Here is a 20916-nt window from a genome sequence, read left to right on the forward strand (position 1 = left end):
GGAGTTACTAAAACGATTGGATTTAGGCTCGATGTATTACCCTGCGCTTGTCGTGTGGTGTCGTGTGAATCCTGTTTTAAAGTTGGGCTTGCATGCTATTAAAATGACATTAAACATGGTCTCAATGTAAACATGACCACATTTGTTAGTTCTTACAGTACCCCTGGGCTGTGTATAAAGCTGTAACCTATTTGGAAGCTTCATAAAACTCTGTAACATTTTGCATGAAGTTGTTAGGTATTTTCTGTGCTCCATTAGCTAGCATGTTTTGTATGAAGAATCAGCAATTATTTTCTGACAATTTGACATGAAGAATTCCCAGTGCTCAGAGATGATCAAAGAGTTCACTGCAGTTAACATGAACACAATCTCTGATCTAAATCTGAGATAAGTTTGGAAGTTCTCAGATCAAGGAACACACTCTTATGATTAGAGTTTGTCTTAACATATGCAATACTCCGTAACTAAGCATAAAGATACACATTAAAAATCTGGTGATTATATGAAATATGTATTATTTAACATACAAGCAGAAAACCGATAAAGAAATGTTTCTTCTTACCTTGGACACATGCAGTATTTCATGGTACTCTTTTCCACCTTGCAGCCTGAAGCCCCAGGGTGCTCCCCCACTCATTGTAACACAGATATAATCCCCAGTGCCCATTTTCCTTAACTGCTCTTAATTCCTTTGCTGGTGGCCAGGAAATGTTTTCCAAAGTTATACCTGATTGGTGTATTTGGTCAGAGAGCAACCAGATCTGAGCCTGCACAGCCCCACTCTGATGCTTATTGCACATTGAAATGTGGATATTGAGGAGGATGGAAGAGATGTAGAAAACTCCAAGGATCAGCCCACTGCATCGTCATTGGGATAGCTCCATCCTCCAGCCCCTGGGAAATGCATCAGTGTTCTTTTTCAAACTATTAACACAAGCCCACTCATACAGCTTCTTCTTTAATAAAAAAAGGGCTCCTCGGATTTGGCAAAAACAACACGATTGAGCAATACATACATTAGAGGGAAATATTACATTACAGTAATAACATAATAAATGAGAAAGAACAACACATATTTATTCAATAAAAGTTTGTCGGAGTACTGTAAAAATAATATGAATGATCCTACCAGCACAACTTCGTATGTTTCAGTGGCATGACAGTCAAGTAGTGATAAAGGAAGGTCTAAAGAAATTCTTTGATTACAGATCATTGCTGATATTCCAAAAATACCAAACGTATGGCCATTATGTTGATCCTCTAGCTGCAATACATTCTGAATCAGTGCCCTGGAGAAAGTGTGCAAATTAGGAGTTCTGATCATACATTGGCTTCACTTGTTATGGATCAGTGACTCAAGCCATTGAAACCAAAGGATCAGCTTGTAATCAGGTAATCCGCTGAACAACAGTGTAGAAGTGGAAATCCCAGATACTCCTGAGCTCAGGGATGGACTCAATGTCATTAGGACCACATAACAAAATTCTTGGGATATGCACGCCTTGCTGCCCTCAAAAGAGCAGGGGAGTCCAAATATACTGAATAGAGAAAAACAAACAGAGGGTGCACCGGCCTAATGCATTAACTTAAAAATATGTTTAATAAATGTTAAAAGTAGGTATTGTACTCAGGGGTGTATTTACCACAAGACAAACAAGGCAGTTGCCTAGGACGGCATTTTTCAGGGGGGCAGCACTGGCCCCTGGAAGAAGGGACATTTGCGGCATGGGGACCAGGTTGGAGCCTAGAGAGGCTGCAAACTGCTTGATGGTGTATGCAGAGCCCGACTCTCGTTCCCAGGGATGTCCAGAGTTGTTATTGATCAGGTGGGGGGGCAGGGGTGTTGTTGGTCAGGTGGGGGGGTCCAATTTTTGTGTTGCCTAGCGCAGTGCAAAACCTAAATACACCACTGATTGTACTCACAGATTATCAATAAAGTCAAAGGCACATTGTGAAGGAACAGCTCTGTCCAATTCACACTATGTGTCTGTCCGTAATGGGAACTCTGGACATCCAAAAGACTGATGCGTTTCGAGGACTAGCCTCTTCCTCAGCGCCACCTCTGAACACACTAATCACCTACAAAGCAGCCAGGTCTGTCTTTTATCGTTCTATTACAGGGCATTTTATACTGCCTCCCCTAGCTTTCACTTTTCCTATTAAAGCCATTAATAAAAGACTGGGCTACAGAAAAGAAAGTAGAAATAAGCATGAAAATGCATACTATGCGCCACCAGGTAATAGTTAGTTGTAAAACCTTCACTGCAAAGAGCCCCAGGAGCCCAAAAAAATTTGGAGGGGGCTACTTATAGTGGATTCAGGTGTTGGGGAATGCCCCCAATAAATTTTACCATGCTGTGTGGGTCACCAATCAATAAGTTGTTATAGACGTACTATCACCAAAACATACAAAATACTATCTGAATTCCCCCAGGGGACCAAGTACATATAGCATTTTGTCCCGTTTTGATGCATGGCCCCATTGTGTATTAGAGTGACTGCAAATCCTCAGTTTACATTCAGTTTAAAAGAGAAATTAAAGACACAACGTGTGTATAGATGTAAATACAGCACATGGTACAGTAGATACAAATCAGGAATATGAAGGGTTGGGGTAACATATTATTTAAAAGGCAATTTGTATTACTGTCTGTACTGATTGTAGCTTTACCCATGCTAAAGCCCCAATTGTGGGCATTCTTATGGGGAAAATATTATTTATTTCAGGTACTTATATAGCGCTGTCAATTTATGCAGAGCTTTACGTATATATTGTATATTCACATCAGTCCCTAGCCCTCAAGGGGTGTACAATCTAAGGTCCCTAACTCACATTCATACAATCACATACTAGGGACAATTTAGACAGGAGCCAATTAGCCTACCAGCATGTCTTTGGGAGGAAACTTGAGTACCTGGAGAAAACTCACACAGGCACAGGGAGAACATGCAAACTCCAGGCAGGAGGTTCTGTGGCTTGGATTTGAATCAATGACTCTAGTGCTGCCTGGTGGAAGTGCTAACCATTTAGCCACTGTGCTGCCCAAATACAGTAAGCATTTTCACTTTAAGCATATTTAAATTCGCTGCGTCCAGAAAAATTAAATAAATACATTTTTTTGCATCAGTACATGTCCGACAGGTCAGTGCCTAACCCCCCCACCCCTTCATGCCATTTGTCTGAAAATCCTAATAGCCAAGAAAATGACTATTATTGTTTTTACAGATTCGGCTCCCATTGCTTTCAGTGGGGTTCAGATTCTATATGGACTAATCACACAGCTGTGTGCACCTGCTACCAGAGACAAGAGCTGTCAATAAGCCCTAATTAGTTATGTACAATGTAGCGTAAGGGTCCATTCACACGAGCATTCCATATGTCCATTTTTCATCTGTCCATTTATGAATGAAAAACGGACACCCATGTATTTCTATGGACTAGCGGATGTAAGCGGATGATCATCTGTTTACATCTGTTAATGTCCGCATCAGTTCCCATCCAATTTTTTGAACGGAAAAAACCCCTATTTTTCTTCCGATAAAAAAATGGAACAGATGAAAAATGGATGTAAACGGACACAAAACAGATGTAAACACATGAAAAATGGATGTAAACGGACATACAGTCCATTTTTGCATCTGTTTTTGAATTGGTTAAGGATGTAAAAAACGGATGTAAATTTATGAAAAACGGATGAAAATCAGATGTAAACAGATGAAAATGGATGTGAACTGATGAAAAATTGATGTGAACTAATGAAAAATTGATGTAAACTAAAGAAAAACAGATGTGAACTGCTGAAAATCTGATGTGGACTGATAAAAAAAACTGATGTGAACTGATCCGTTTTTTCTTTAAAAAAAAGTGACTGAACTGATTTAAAAAAACGAATGCCCACGTGAAAGGACCCTAACAAGATTTGTAATCAGCCAACTGATCAGAGGCTGGCTTTAACCACTTGCCTACCTGCCGCAGTGTTTATACTGAAGCAGGGCGGCACCGCTGTGCTAGAGCACGTAAAAAAAAGGCGTCTAGCAAAACAGGTAGGGTGGGCGCGCGTGAGGCGTGCGCCCACCCTACCTGCGCCGCCGATCGTGGCAGCGGGTGTCCATCACCAGATCCCGGCGGGTCATTACCCGCCGGCTCTGTCGGCACTCACCGACAGAGATCACAGCTGCAGTGTTTACACTGCACCCCTGCTCCCTGTCAGCTCCTAACACACTGTCACAGAAAGCAGAGGTTAGCTTGCCGGGACAGTGTGTTCCAGTGAAGCACACACCCCCCACCCACTAGTAAAACACTCCTCTCACACAGTTAACCCTTTCATTCAATAAAAAAGTTAACCCCTTCCTCCCCAGTGCCATTAGTACAGTGTCTGTTTTTTTTTTCACTGATCACTGTATTGGTGTTACTGGTGATGTCAGTGACCCCAAGTCCGTTCCTCCCCAGTGTCAAAATGTCCACCGCAGTCCTGCCATAAGTCGCTAATCACTGTCATAAATCGCTGATCACCGCCATAAGTCGCTGATTGCCGCAATTATTATAAAAAAAAATCCCAGTATCTTTCCCGCCATTTGAAAACGCTATAACTTTCACGTAAACCAATTAATTTACACGTATTGGGATTTCTTTAGCAAAGACATGTCGCAGAATGCATTTTGGCTGAAATTTATGACAAATTTGATTTTAAAATTTTTTTACTGGACATGTTTTATAGCAAAAAGTCCAAAATATTGTTTTTTTCCTCAAAATTGTCAGCATTTTTTCATAGCGCAAAAAAAAAAAACGATCAAATACCACCAAAAGAAAGCTCAATTTGTGGGAAAAAAAGGGCGTAAATTGAATTTGGGTGCAGTGTTGCATGATTGCGCAATTGTCAGTTAAAGTAACGCAGCGACATAACACAAACCACTTCTGTAACCGCTTCCTGACCACCCTATAGCAGAAATACTGCTACAGGGCGGCACAGGTGCGCAAAATCACATATATATACATGATTTTTGCTCCCGTGGTTTTCACGCCCCTCCCAGATGGCGTCAGATTGCCCATCAGTACACCAGTCATCACATTTAACCCCTTGATTGCCAGCAACATGCTCATACACAATAAATCTCCATTGCTAGTATAGTGTCTGAACAGATCAATATATTTGATCAGATCAACACTATACCAGCGTTCACATTGGTATAGCGTCCTCAAAAACGCAGCGTTAACAGGATCAGCCCCAACACCTGCCAGCACCTGTGTTTAGCCCCTATGCTTACCCCCCCCCCTTCTCCCCCAGCAAGTGCAGTGTCAGTAGGTCCCTGTCACTTGATATATTACACACAAAACCGCAGTGTTTGCAAAATCAGGCCTGATCACTGTTAGCACTTGCCGGTAAATTTTGATGACTCTCATATGCAGCCTCTTAGATTGTAAGTTCCCAGGATCAGGCCCTCCTAACCCTCTTGTATTGAACTGTATTGTTCTGTATTGTCTCCCGTTATATTGTAAAGCACTGAGCAAACTGTTGGCGCTATATAAATCCTGTATAATAATAATAATACCAGCACTGCAGTATGACTTGGTGATGTGGGGAGTCCCATAAGTGCAGTACAAGCTGGTGCGATGGCGAGCACAAGTATTGTCCCGCAACTACCAAGAATTTGCACACAGGCCTGTAGAGCCCCTAATATCCTTCCGCATATGCTTGCAAATCACGATTGACAGCCCACAGATTCTGCAGCACCCGTACTTCCCCCGTTCACTGCCCAACCCGGAATTCAGGTGGAAATAGAAAATTTAACTACTCCCCTTGATTTTTGGAGCTGTTTTTCACAGAATATCTGTATGCGTTGATTGTGGATCAAAGTAAATTATATGCACAACAATTTATCGCTGCCAACCAAAATTCAAACCTTGCCAGACCGTTCGCATGGAAACCCATTACAGTTTCTGAATTTACTTTTTTTGGGGGCCTAACCCTCAACATGGGCATTAATAAAGAAATGAATTTCGGTTGTATTGGTCCGCAGACCCGATTCATCATATGCCGTGTTCTCTGCTGTCATGGTCAGGCATAGATATGAGAGTATAATGTGTTTTATGCATTTCAACAACACACTCTGTCATCCTCGGGGTGACCCTGAATTTGACTGGCTCCACAAAATTCAGCCCCTCGCAAATCACATTAACCAAAAATTTGCAGATGTCTATACTCCCCAGCAAAAAATCTGCGTTGATGAGTCCCTAATTAATTTTTCTGGCCGCCTTGCATTCAAATAATTTCTCCCCAGCAAGCGTGCCAGATATGGGGTCAAGATGTATAAGACCTGTGAGAGGGCAACAGGCTATACTTATAAGTTTCGGTTTTACGAGGGAAAAGATAGTCAAGTTCAGCCCCCCGGATGCCCAGACTACATGGGAAGCAGTGGCAAGATAGTTTTGGACTTGGTGTCATCCTTTTTCCATATGGGGTACCACTTATACAAGGACAATTTTTATTCAAGCGTGCCACTATTTAGTCATTTGTTCAATCTTGGAACTGGCGCTTGTGGCAAAGAGTGACCTAATGTGTGCCCACCATTAGCAGTGGGTGGATGAAGGGTGGTATATTCTAATAGTGGGCATACAACACACTTTTTTTTGGCAGAGATTTATTCTTTTTCATTCAGTCCACAGGCTGCATAAAAAAAAACCAAAAGAACGTAGCATATATACCCAACAAGGACCAGCGATGTACTGGTACATCACTGGACTTTGATTGGGTATTCCAGGATGAAGCCTACAGCTGCAGGCATCATCCTGGTATCATTTTTTTTCAGCCGGCGATTGGCTTTCATGTAAAAGCAATCCTAGTGGCTAATTAGCTGCAGGATTTCTTTTACAAGCAGTGGGAGACAATACCTCCCTCCCCCGCTGCCTTCCACGGCCTTCTCGGGCAGTCCTGTGCCATCGGGGGAACCTGAGAATGCAGCCAGTGTTTCTGCCAGCTGACCATAGAGCTGATTGGAGACCAGAATGGTGCCAATCATCTCTATAGCCTAAGAATTTGGAAGCTACGAGCATTTCATCACTTCAGTTTCGCAGGATATAAACAGTGCCATTTGTAAATTGGGAAAGCATCTGATCACACTGATTTTGGTTTGATTAGATAATGTAAGGGCAGAGGAGAGATCTAGAGTCTGATAGATCCCAGATTTCTCAAAAAAGAATAATGCCCATTGAAGTTATAGGGGATATTTGCATTCCCTGTGATAGCATTAAAAGTGATGAAAAAAAAAAAATTGAAGGGACGGTGTAAAAATAATTAAAAAAATCAAAATAACTTAAAAAAAAAAGTACCCTCGCCCCCCGTGCATGCGCGCACCTGCGTTCATGAGCGTTGACCCTGTGCCAGTATGGAAACAGCAGTTGCACCATGCATGTGAGGTATCGCCACGAACGTCAGATCAAGGGCAGTAATTCTAACACTAGACCTCCTCTGTAAATCTAAAATGGTAGCTTGTAAAGGCTTTTAAACATTGCCTATGGATATTAAAAACGTATGCAGTTTGTCGCCATTGCACGGGCATGCGCAGTTTTAAAGCATGTCATGTTTGGTATCTATTTACTCGGCATACCATCATATTTTATACTTTACAAAATAATTGGCCAATATATTGTGTTTTTGTGCATTAAAAGTAAAAAAATTGTATTTTTAAAAAAAAATTGCATTTGAAAAATCGCTGCGCGAGTAGTATGTGCCATAAAAAATTGTAGTACCCACCATTTTATTCACTATGGTGTTTGCTTTAAAAAAATATATAATGTTTTGGGTTTAAATTAATTTCCTAGCAAAAAATACTGATTTTTTTCATGTGAACAAAAAGTGTCAAAAAAGGCTTGGTCCTCAGGTGGTTAGAAGAGTGAGTGATGTGTGGCATAAACTTCTAATGCTGGGCATAAAACATCCCCACCCCCCAAAACGACCCCTTTTTGGAAAGTAGTCACTCCAAACTATTTGCTGAAAGGCATATTGAATCAATAGAAGAATTTATTTTTTTACCACAAGTTTTTGAAAAATGACAAACAAAAAAAGTTTTGGGGTTTTTTTACACAAAATTGTCACTTAAATGATTTACTGCTCACACATGCCATGGGTGTATGTGAAATTACTCCTCAAAATACATTCTGCTACTTCTCCCGAGTATGGGGGTACCACATGTGAGAGACGTTTTGGCAGTCTAGCCAAGTACAGGACCCCAAAATCCAATAAGCATCTTTAGGCTTTTAAAGGGCTTTATTTCTTCATTACACTTCCTGACTGCCTATCACAGTTTCAGAGGCCCTGAAATGCCAGGGTAGCACATAACCCCCCCAAATGACCCCTTTTTGGAAAGTAGACACCCCAAGGAATTTGATAGGAAGAATGGTAAGTATTTTGCAGATCTAATTTGTTGCCACAAGGTTTTGGAAAATGAAAAAAAAAAAAAACATTTTTCTATTCTTTTTGTATATTTCAAAACCGTGTGAGAAAAAAATGAGATCTGCACAATACTCACCATGCCTCTATTTAAATTCCGTGGGGTGTCTAATTTCCAGAAAGGGGTCATTTGGGGGGGGGTTTGGTGCTATCCTGACATGTCAGGGCCTCCGAAACTGTGATAGGTAGTGAGGAAGTGAAATGAGGAAGTTACGCACCTTTAGGCTTTCAAAGTGGTCATTGGATTTCAGGCTCCTGTATGTGGCTAGGCTCCCAAAAAGTCTCACACATGTGGTATCTCCATACTCAGTAGAAGTAGCAGAATGTATTTTGGGGTGTAATTCCACATATACCCATGGCTTGTGTGAGAAATAAATCATTTAAATGACAACTTTGTGTAAAAAAAAAAAATATGTTTTTGTCATTTTCCAGAAACTTGTGGAAAAAAAATAAATCTTCCATGGACACAATATGCCTTTCAGCAGATAGCTTAGGGTGTCTACTTTATGAAAAGGGGTCATTTGAGGGTGTTTGTACTATCCTGGTATTTTAGCACCTCATGAAATGTGATGGGCAGTCAGAAAGTAAATGCTGTGTAAATTCCATTATCTATACCATAGTTTGTAGACGCTATAATTTTCACACAAAGCAATAAATGTACACTTACTGGGATTTTTTTAACCAAAAACATGTAGCAGAATACATTTTGGCCTAAATTTATGACAAAATTTTTTATTTTTTTTTAAAAAAACTTTTTTTTTCTTCAAAATTCTTTTTGTTTATAGCGCCAAAAATAAAAAGTGCACAGGTGATCAAATACCACCAAAAGAAAGCTATATTTGTGTGAAAAAAATGACATAAATTTCATTTATGTACCATATTGCATGACAGCGCAATTGTCCATTAAACTAACGCAGCGCTGTATAGCAAAAAAATGGCGTAAATTGCAGTATCTATACCATAGTTTGCAGACGCTTTAACTTTCACACAAAGCAATCAAATAACACTTATTGGGATTTTTTTTTGCCAAAAACATGGAGCAGAATACATTTTAGCCTAAATGTATAACCAACTTTGAGTTTACTATATATTTTTTATAGCTGAAAGTAAAAAATATTGTTTTTCTTCAATATCTTTGGTCTTTTATTGTTTATAGCGTGAAAAATAAAAAGCGCACAGGTGATCAAATACCACTGAAAGAAAGCTCTATTCGTGTGAAAAAAAGGATGTAAATTACGTTTAGGTGCAGCATTGCATGACCGTGCAATTATCAGTTGAATTATTGCAGCGCTGAGTAGCAAAAAGAGGCCTGGTAAGGAAGGGGGGTAAATCCTCTGGATGGCAAGTGGTTAACTTAAACTTTACTAAATATATGCAAAGTAGAAACTGACAATACCACTAGAGTTAGAGTGGCTAAGAAATACACTGCTCAAAAAAATTAAAGGAACACTTTTTAATCAGAGTATAGAATCAAGTCAGTTAAACTCCTGGGATATTGATATGTTCAGTTAATTAGCAGAGGGGGTTGTTAATCAGTTTCAGCTGCTTTGGTGTTAATGAAATTAACAACAGGTGCACTAGATGGGCAACAATGAGATCACCCCCAAAAGAGGAATGGTTTTACAGGGGGAGGCCACTGACATATTTTCACCTATTCATCTTTTCTGACTGTTTATCACTAGTTTTGCATTTGGCTAGGGTCAGTGTCAGTGACTACTAGTAGCATGAGGTGATACCTGGACCCTACAGAGGTTGCACAGGCAGTCCAACTCCTCCAGGATGGCACATCAATATGTGCCATTGCAGAAGGTTTGCTGTGTCTCCCAGCACACTCTCAAGAGCATGGAGGAGATTCCAGGAGACAGGCAGTTACTCTAGGAGAGCTGGACAGGGCAGGAGAAGGTCCCTAACTCATCAGCAGGACTGGCATCTGCTCCTATGTGAAAGGAGGAATATGATAAGCACTGTCAGAGCCCTACAAAATGACCTCCAGCAGGCCACTGGTGTGAATGTCTGTGACCAAACAATCAGAAACAGAATTTATTAGGGTGGCCTGAGGGCCTGAAGTACTCTAGTGGGCCCTTTGCTCAATGCCCGGCACCATGGAGCTCGATTGGCATTTGCCATTGAACACCAGAATTGGCAGGTCCACCACTGGTGCATTGTGCTTTTCACAGATGAGAGCAGGTTCACCCTGAGCACATGTGACAGACGTGAAGGGTCTGGAGAAGCTGTGGAGAACATTATGCTGCCCTTTAACATTGCTTAGTATAACCATTTTGGTGGTGGGTCACTGATGGTCTGGGGAGGAATTTCCATGGAGGGACTCACAGACCTCTACAGGCTAGATAATGGCACACTGACTGCCATTAGGTATCGGGATAAAATCCTTGGACCCATTGTCATACCCTACGCTGGTGCAGGGGGTCCTGGGTTCCTCCTGGTACACACAATGCCAGGCCTCATGTGGTGAGAATATGCAGGCAGTTCCTGGAGGATGAAGGAATTGATACCGTTGAATGGCCCCCATGCTCACCTGACCTAAATCCAATAGAATACCTCTAGGATATCATGTTCCAGTCCATCCGACACCGCCAGGTCGCACCTCAGACTGTCTAGGAGCTCAGTGATGCCCTGGTCCAGATCTGGGAGAAAATACCCCAGGACACCACCCATTGTCTCATTAGGAGCATGCCCCGACGTTGTCAGGCATGCATACAAGCATATGGGGACCATACAAACTACTAAGTACTATTTGAGTTGCTGCAATGAAAATTCAGCAAAATGGACTAGCCTGCTGCATCATTTTTTCTCTTTGATTTTCGGGGTGTCTTTGAATTCAGTCCTCTGTAGGGTAATCATTTTAATTTCCATCAAACGATTACCCAGTCCATATCAGTATAGATATCCAGCATGATATTTTTCCTCATTGAGATCTGATGTGATTTTCAAAGTGTTCCTTTAATTGTTTTGAGCAGTGTATTTAACAGAGATCAAAGAGATTACTAAAAAAATAGGGCTGCCTACACTCAATGGAGACAGATAAGCAGTCAAAATAATGGCCACATAAGTTTCACCTAAGGCAACACCTCTCTCACAGGCAGGTAGAAAGATGGTCAGATGGGCAGCTGAATGAGTCCCTGGACCTGTTTCCCAGGGTAGTAGTAGAATTAGTCACTGCCTGGGATACATAGGATAATGGCTGCATGCACAGGACCCAGGGGCAGACTGACCATTTAGCCACTCGGGCACTGCCCGAGGGCTCAGGGTCAGTAGGGGGCCCCATGAGATGCCCCTGGTACCTTTCATTGGCTTTTTCATAGGCTTTTTTGGGTGTGGTCAAGGACACAGGGGCCCCATAATCCCCTATTGCCCGGGGGACCCCATGAGTTGTCAGTCCACCCCTGACAGGACCACCCAACTTTAGGCTTGGCACACTTGAAACAGCTGGCACACATGTAGTAACTGGGGTCTATATAGAAGTGGAGTGCTTTGGTGATCAAACCTGGCAAAGGTGAAACCAGACAGCCCACACATCTGGATTATTGTAGGGGGACCAGTCACCTGGCAACAGCTGCCCAGTTAATGCTGTTTCATCGGGTGCAGTCTCTCTGAGCACCAGAGAGCTGTTTACACCCACTGGGCAAGTCAAGGGGCCCAAGTACTTGTGGGAGCCTTGAAAATTGTGTGAAACTGAATTAAAGGAGTCTGAGCCTGCATCTGCAAATGGCAAGTAAAGGGACACTCCACTGTACTCCACCTCACTTGAACTTGCTGTCCCTGGCAAGGTGGCAGACCAAAGAAAGTAATCTTGTGTAAAGCATTCAGGGGTCTCCTACTTTGGATCTCTGGGGGCACCTCAGGGGTTGAGTCTCAGCTTCATTTTCTTGAAAAAGAAGTGATATGGTCCAGAGTCCCACAGTGGAAGCATGGATGGAAGCAGGAAGGCCAGTGAGGGAATGAGACATGAGGAAACTTTACTCTGCGATACAGTATACCATCCTTCAGGATTATTCAGGACCATTGCCTCAGCAGTTTCTTGTTTTCTGGTAATAGATTCAATCTATCTCTCAAACTGGGCTACCACTGTTTCTGTAATGCCTCTGTTAGGGGACAACCATTGGATCTGATCTCTGAGTCTCCACCTAGTTATACTCTTCCAGTACATAAGGGCCTACCCTTAAGTGTTCCTTCAGTCAAATCAAAAATGTATTTTATTTTCTCTACATCTTAGATTCTTGGGTGGGGAGTTGTTCTACTTTACTGATCCACTACTTGACTCCTAGCAGTGGGCAATCTCTATGGAGATGATCCAACTCAACAGATCCATCCTTGGGATGGGGACTTTGCTCACTTTAGCCACCTCTGAGGCACAATTTTCCTTCTCCTGAAAGTGCCACCAATCCTCGCCCCTCAGGAAAGTATTCCTGACTGAGCTTTAACATGCATAGCTCTGTGTGGATTAGAGACATCAATTCTGTCAATTTCTGGATGGCCATCTCCCACAGGGTTGTCTTTTCAGTTGCAGGTGGGTCTGTTTTCCACCTACAACAGCACTTGAGCTTGCTATCCCTGACAAGGTTGCAGACTCCTTTTACCTTACAGCATGCCAGGAAGAAGAACCACATCTTTGCTTAGGCATTATCCAGGGTCAGCATCTATTTCCTGAACTGAGATACTAGTTCAAAGATGAAGCAGTAATGAAAATCCTGGTGTCTGTGAATTTCTTGGCTATGCACACAAATGAACCCCTGTTGCCTCTTACCTTGTGACTTACTGCAGAGTTACAATGTTGAAATTTGTGCGCTGGGAAATTATTTGCCTGTTTTACCTAGAATTTTGTAATATATAAGGCTGGTAAAAAAAATAAAGCCATCCTTTACAAGAAGACTGTAAAGGGCATTAAAGAACAAAATAGATGGCAGGTGATGGCTGTTTAATATATAACCTGTTTATACCCTTCTTCTGCCAGAAATACATATAAAACTCATATTTTATTATGAGGGCAAGTTTCTCCATGAGGGAGAGTCTAAAGAAAGACATCAGATAAAATGATTGCCCTATCTTTAATTTTGTCATGTGTTAGGCACAATGTTTCACTATGGTGAAAGCTTCATGTGATAGATCAAAAATGAATATTTCAGTGTAGGTTCCCCATTCCAAAACAAGGTTTTCTAGCACTTAAGAGAAAGATATTACAATGTATTGTCCCTTGAGCTGAGCTTCTTCAGAGAAAGGAGGAATAGAAACTAGACAGGCAGGAAAACCTTATCATATTAAAATTTTCTTCACCACAACCTAGAGCCATTAAAGTGTGCACTTCTTCCCATACACATGGATGGCTCATGCACAAATGCCTTAAGATAGAATGCCTTAAGGTAGAATTGTGCCTGAACATCCACACATACAGGAGCCAAGAGGGCACAGGGGCAGAAATGAGAGCTGTTGCCTGCCAGTCCTAGGTTTGCCACCTTCTGACCCTTCAAAAACCATACAGATGTTGCAGTGAACGTGGCTGTGGTTTATACTGTATAATGTGGGCATGGCACAATATGGGTGTCTATATAGGATTTTGTCTTAACGAACATGGTCAAACAAAGCAAGGTTTTTATTAAATCTGGGAAATAACGAAGTTTATAGCTGCAGTTTTGTTTCCTTTTTTAATGCAGTGCTACAAAAATGATTAGGATAAGCAAGAACTAAGAAATTCTGCAAACAAATGTTAAAACACCAAAAACAAACTTCATTGCAATAATATTTTTATTATGCATTTATGATTAACGTGTTTAACCAGTGTTTGCAAGCTTCATTTATGCATGAGCTGCTGTCATGCTCCTGCTACACAGAGGTCCTGCATAAACAGGAAAAATCTTATGGTCCGCTGGTTGGCCTTACTAATGTACATTAGCAAGCTGCTATACAGTCTAAAATTCTGAGGATCCTCCAAGACCTGAATCCATGTACCTTTCCTGGCTTCTGATGTGTTTCTTTATGGCCTTAGGATGTCATGACAAAGGGGTGATATCACCTCATCTTTCTTCTCCTCCTTCTACTCTGTATAGCAACAAGCATGGATTAGACACCCCCATGAACCCAACACCTGATGTTGTCCAAATCAGTCAGATTATGTATGTGTCTCTCATTGTCTTTTGAAGCCTATGGACAAAATAACATTGTGTTCTCTGATAACATGACAAACTTGATAAAATGGAAGTTTCTGTGATAACCTGGTACTCTGTGCTAACATGGCACAGTAAGTCTAGTAACATTGCAGTGTCTATTAAAATGGCAATAGTCTCACATGGTTTTATCACTCTTCAGTAGCCAGTCATCCTTTCCCATTTGCAGGTGATCCATATTGCTATGTGACGATCCACATCCTTTTAAAAGCCAAACCTAACTTGCAATAGACTTCACCCAGCATACGTTCACCAGCCACTTTATTAGGTACACTTGTTCAATTGCTTGGTAACACAAGTTGCTAATCAGGTAATCACATGACAGCAACTCAATGCATTTAGGCATCTAGACGTGGCAAAGACTGCCTGCTGAAGTTCAAACTGAGGATCAGATTGGGGGAGAAAGGGGATTTAAGTGACTTTGAACATAGCATGGTTGTTGGTATCAGACAGGCTGGTCTGAGTATTTCAAAAACTGTTGTTCTACTGGGATTTTCACGCACAACCATCTCTAGGGTTTACAGCGAATGATCCTAAAAAGTGAAAATATCCAGTGAGCAGCAGTTTTGGGGACCAAAAATGCCTTGTTGATGGCAGAGGTCAAAGAAGAATGGGCAGACTGGTTGCTGCAACATTCAGATGGTAGGGTCAGAATTTGGCATAAGCAACATGAAAGCATTGATCCATCCTGTCTTGCATCAATGGTTCAAGCTGGTGGTGGTGGTGGTGTAATGGTTTGGGGGATGTTTTCTTGGCACTAGCAAGGTGTATCTAAATAAGTGGCTCTTGAGTGTATATTTTACCATTTGTCTCTTCTACGCACCAGCTCCAGATGTTAGCACGTGTGAACAAGGTTACCCAATTTAAACCTGACTAACTTAAAACTTACTAACTTAACCTCCTCCCGCCCGGCCTATGGCCAAATGGCAACCGGCAAAATCCCTCACCTTTCCGGGTGGATGTCAATATGGCGTCCTTTCGGGCATGCGCAGTTTGCGAGCCTGCAGAGCCGCGCAGCGGCACGATCTGTCACCTCAGACACGGCCGATGACAGATCTGAGTGCCGGCCCCGTTGCCAGTACCATGTGACCTGCTGTGACCAATCACAGCAGGTCACATGACAGTTGTATACAATGGATGGCTTCATTCATGCCATTCATTGTATACTAGTGTGTCTAGCTGTGAATGGTCACAGCGATCACATGCACAAGCTGGACCAATCACAGCCCAGCTGTGTCATGTGATTAGCCGTGGCCAAATCACAGCTAAGCACAAAAAAAAAAAAACCCTGAATGAATCGATATCATTCAGGTAAATGCTTGCTTATAACAAAGTAATTCTTTGCTATAAGCAAATTGTGTAAAAAAAAAAAAAAAATACTGATCACTTCCCCAAAGTAGTACAATGTTACTATGGTAACATTGTACTACTTTGGTCATAGTAAAATATGAAAAAAAAAATCTTAAAAAAAAGAAAAAAAATGTAATAAAAAATTAAAAATAATTTTAAAAAAGTATAATTTTTTTTTTCATACTGTCACCAGTCAGTGTCCCTGATCACCGCCATGCCAGTTATATGATGGCGCTGTACTGCACTGGTGACAGTATCTAAAAAAACAATAGTGAAAATAACTTTTTTTATTTTTTCATTTTCTGAAAAATTATGACAAAAAAAATACAACTTCAAAAAACTCGCCATGCCTGTTATGAAGTACGTCAGACTGTCTACTTTGCAAAAAGGGGTCATTTGGAGGATATCTGTACTGTTCTGACATTCTTGGACCTCAAGAAATTAGATTGGCTGTCAATACTTCAAGACTGATCAATATTCAGATATATCCCATAGTTTGTGAACTCTATAACTTTCCTACAAACTAAAAAATACATCCTAATTTGGGTTATTTTCACCAAAGACATGTAGTAGAATACATCTTGGCCTAAATTTATGAAGAACAATTATTTATTTGCAAACTTTTAAAACAGGAAGAAAGAAAAACATGTTTTTTTTTTTCAAAATTTTCGGTCTTTTTTTGTTAATTTAGCAAAAAATAAAAACCCCAGTGGAGATTAAATACCACCAAAAGAAAGCTCTAGTTCTGTGAAGAAAAAGAAACATTTTAGCTTGGGTACAATGTTGTATGACCGCGCAATTGTCATTCAAAGTGTGAGAGCACTGAAACCTGAAAATTGGCCTGGGCAGGAAGGGCGTAAAAGTGCCCGGTATGGAAGAGGTTAAACTTTCATGGGCTCTCTGAGCTGCTTGTAATTCCAGTGAAAAGAAAGAAGCTTTGCGTCTATGTCACAAGTTTTCACTAACTGGCAAACAATTGGTGGTGAAAGTATGAAAAATAATGTTTGATTGTTCCAAAGTGATAAAAGAATGCCGGTCTAGTAACATCAAAGGATTCTAGAGCATGGCAGATACTGTATGAACTGTTCCACAGACCCGCTGCAAATTATCCATGCAACCGTTGCAGAGCAGAGGAATGCTCACTGCTTCTGAGTTATGCTATGTCTAAAGTATTTCTAGTATGCTGTAAATAAAATTTTGTTCATTTATAGAGACTATTTTAGAGAAAGGCTGGACACATTTTATGATCCTCCCTCTGTCCATCAATTGTACACCAATCTCTCGTCTGTCCTTGTTTTGTACCTCAATCCTTCTTCTGTCCTTCTATTACACCTCAGTCCCCCCTTTCCTGTGACTCATCAACCTACCTTTTCATACCTGACCTATACATCTATCACCTCATACTTGATCCATCCACCTACCTTCTCATACCTGGCCTACCTACCCACCCTTGCATATCTGACCCTTCTACCTTCCTTCTCATACCTGACCTATCCACATACTGTACCTCCTCATACCTGACCTGTCCACCTTCCTCCTCATACCTGACCAGCTTTTGGTGAGCTCCCAAGGGGCCACAGCACGTCATCATGACCCCTAATGTCCCTTGTATCCTTGTATGACTGGTTATTGTCCTTTGTTGCCCATGTATTTTAACAATTGCCTGTGCATTACTCACTCTTGACCCAGGGCAGATTAGACTTCGATTTTATTTAACTATACCCTTTTAAGCGCTTCCCACTGTTAGAGCCATTTGGCACAGTGTGTGTGTAGCACACTGCTATTAGCCTCAACCCCTACTCTGCCCCTGTACCACCCCCATTAAATATGATCATGGTCAATAACATATCCCTAGATTGAATTTTGAAAATCTGGGTTACATTAATAGAGGTAGGGATACCAAATCAGTGCTTCACTTGAATACAGATCCTACCCTTTAACAGCAACCAGGTGATGTTTTTTTGTTTTTCTGGCTAGCTGGTAAGTGTGCTGTGAAAACCTTTGTTTATGCTGAGCAAAGCCCTTCCATATGCTCCCTAATTTTATGGCTGGTTAAAAATTGGAGTAGTCGCCATTTTTGTTTAGCTTGCTGAAAGTGACATTGGGACACATTGACCTGCTATTTTGCTTTGCTGGGCTTCTTGTGTGTCCCTGTGCTTTTAACCACTAGCCTAGAGGGCACTTATACCCCCTTCCTGCCCAGGCCAATTTACAGCTTTCAGCGCTGTCACACTTTGAATGACAATTGTGCGGTCATGCAACTCTGTACCCATATGACATTTTTATCATTTTTTGAGACAGATAGAGCTTTATTTTGGTGGTATATAATCACCTCTGGGATTTTTATTTTTTCTTAAACAAACCAAAAACCACTGAAAATTTTGAAAAAAAAAATTTTTTTCTTAGTTTTTGTTATACAATTTTGTAAATAAATGATAATTCTCCTTCACTGATGTGTGTTAATGAGGCTGCAGTGATGGGCACTGATAAGCTGCACTGATGGACACTGATAGGTGGCACTGATGAGGAGGCACTGGTAGGTTGCACTGATGGGCATTGACAGGCATCACTGATGGGCACTGAAAGGCAACACTGATACATGACACTGATATATGGCACTGATATATGGCACTGACTGGCACTGATAGGTGGCACTGACTGGCACTGTTAGGTAGCACTGACTGGCACTGTTAGGCAGCACTGACATGCACTGATAGGCGGCACTAATGCGCACTGATAGGCGGCACTGATGCTCACTGATAGGCGACACTGACTGGCACTGATAGGTGGCACTGATTGGTGGCACTGATTGGCATTGATAGGTGGCACTGACTGGCACTGATGGGTGACATTGAAAGGCAGCTCAGATGGGCACTGATATGTGGCATTGATGTGCACTAGTATGCACTGATATGTTGCATTGATATGGCACTGATGGGCACTGGCACGTGGCACTGATGAGCACTGACTGCTGGCACTGATGGACACTGACAGGTGGCACTTCTGGGGCTACACTGATCATCAGAGCACAGTGATCATCAGTGCCCTGATGATCAGTGTACATGTCCCCTTCGCGGAAAGCTGATTACCGGCTCTCCTCTCCTCTCGAGCTGTCAGCGTGACAGCTCGAGAGGAGAGAAATGCCAATAACCGGCATTTCTGTGTTTACATGTGATCAGCTGTGATTGGACGCAGCTGATCACATGACCGAGCTGACATCTTCGGCTCTTTTCGTGATCCGTTGTGTCCGAGGGACACAGCGCACCGGCGATCACCGCGCTGTGCGCTCCCTGAGCCGCGCATGCGCGGTGAGACTGGAAGGACGTCATATGATGTCCTATCAGAACAAGAGAACTACCTTCCGCCCGTCATTGTACTATATGGCGGGCAGAAGGTGGTTAAAGAGGAATGAGCTGTCTCCAGGCATACCTACCCCTAAATTACACATTGCTATATTTGCTTCAATATGGAGATGTTCAAGGATTAAAGTTAGGGCCGCACTTTACAGAGGGACCTTGATGGGGCAGTGCGGCTTACACATATTTTTGCAAATATTCTGCAATTAAAGACTCTGTTTTTAAGGCAAACTGTTAGACAGTGTCATTTGTTTGGGGGTTGAGTCCCAGGACCGTGACTCCCCTGCTCCGACAGCAGATCATTCATCAGAGGATGGCTGCCTGCCATCACCTATCATCCAGCCGAATATGCTACTGGTGGGATAGTGCCCACAAGTGCTACCAAGCTGAAACCAGCTCATGCCCAAACCAGCTGACCTCCCCCACCAGCCCAGACCATTCCGTCTGGAAGAAGCCTATCTGCCAAGCTGCCCATTCCTCAGATGAGCCAATGGAGAGTGTCAGTGGTGCGGGGTTGGATTGGGAGTCACCCAGACTGTTAGCTGAGTTTGCGCCCCCAAAGGTTGAGCAGGAAGACTGGTCCCCAGAAGACACAGATGAAGAGTGGGACTGGGGGTGGGGGCACTACCAAGGACTTAGACTCCCTGACAGGGCCGTCAGAGAGTTCCCATACCCCAGAGTCAGCTGGACATTCCCACATGGAAGAAAAATATATTTTAAATATATTTAAAAAATTTACTTCCCAAATATTTTGACATATATTTGAAATACTACAAGTTTGGCAGTATTCAATATATATATATATATATATATATATATATATATACACACAGAGGTAAAACTCGAAAAATTAGAATATCGTGCAAAAGTTCATTTATTTCAGTAATGCAAATTAAAAGGTGAAACTAATATATGAGATGGACTCATTACATGCAAAGCAGGATAGTTCAAGCCGTGATTTGTCATAATTGTGATGATTATGGCTTACAGCTCATGAAAACCCCAAATCCACAATCTCAGAAAATTAGAATATTACATGCAATCAATAAAACAAGGATTGTACATAGAACAATATTGGACCTCTGAAAAGTATAAGCATGCATATGTACTCAGTACTTGGTTTGGGCCCCTTTTGCAGCAATTACTGCCTCAATGTGGCGTGGCATGGAAGCTATCAGCCTGTGGCACTGCTGAGGTGTTATAAAAGACCAGGATGCTTCAATAGCGGCCTTTAGCTCTTCTGCATTGTTCGGTCTCATCTCATCTCATCTTTCTCTTGGCAATGCCCCATAGATTCTCTATGGGGTTCAGGTCAGGCGAGTTTGCTGGCCAATCAAGCACAGTAATCCCACGGTCATTGAACCAGGTTTCGTTGCTTTTGGCAGTTTGGGCAGGTGCCAAGTCCTGCTGGAAAATGAAGTCAGCATCCCCATAAAGCTCGTCTGCGGAAGGAAGCATGAAGTGCTCCAAAATCTTGACCCTGGCCTTTATGAAGCACAGTGGACCAACACCAGCAGATGACATGGCTCCCCAAATCAACACAGACTGTGGAAACTTCACACTGGACTTCAAGCATCTTGCAGT

The sequence above is a fragment of the Staurois parvus genome, unplaced genomic scaffold (genome assembly GCF_062004578.1).
Source record: "Staurois parvus isolate SC_StPar_1 unplaced genomic scaffold, SC_StPar_1.0 ptg000572l, whole genome shotgun sequence".
NCBI lineage: Eukaryota > Metazoa > Chordata > Amphibia > Anura > Ranidae > Staurois > Staurois parvus.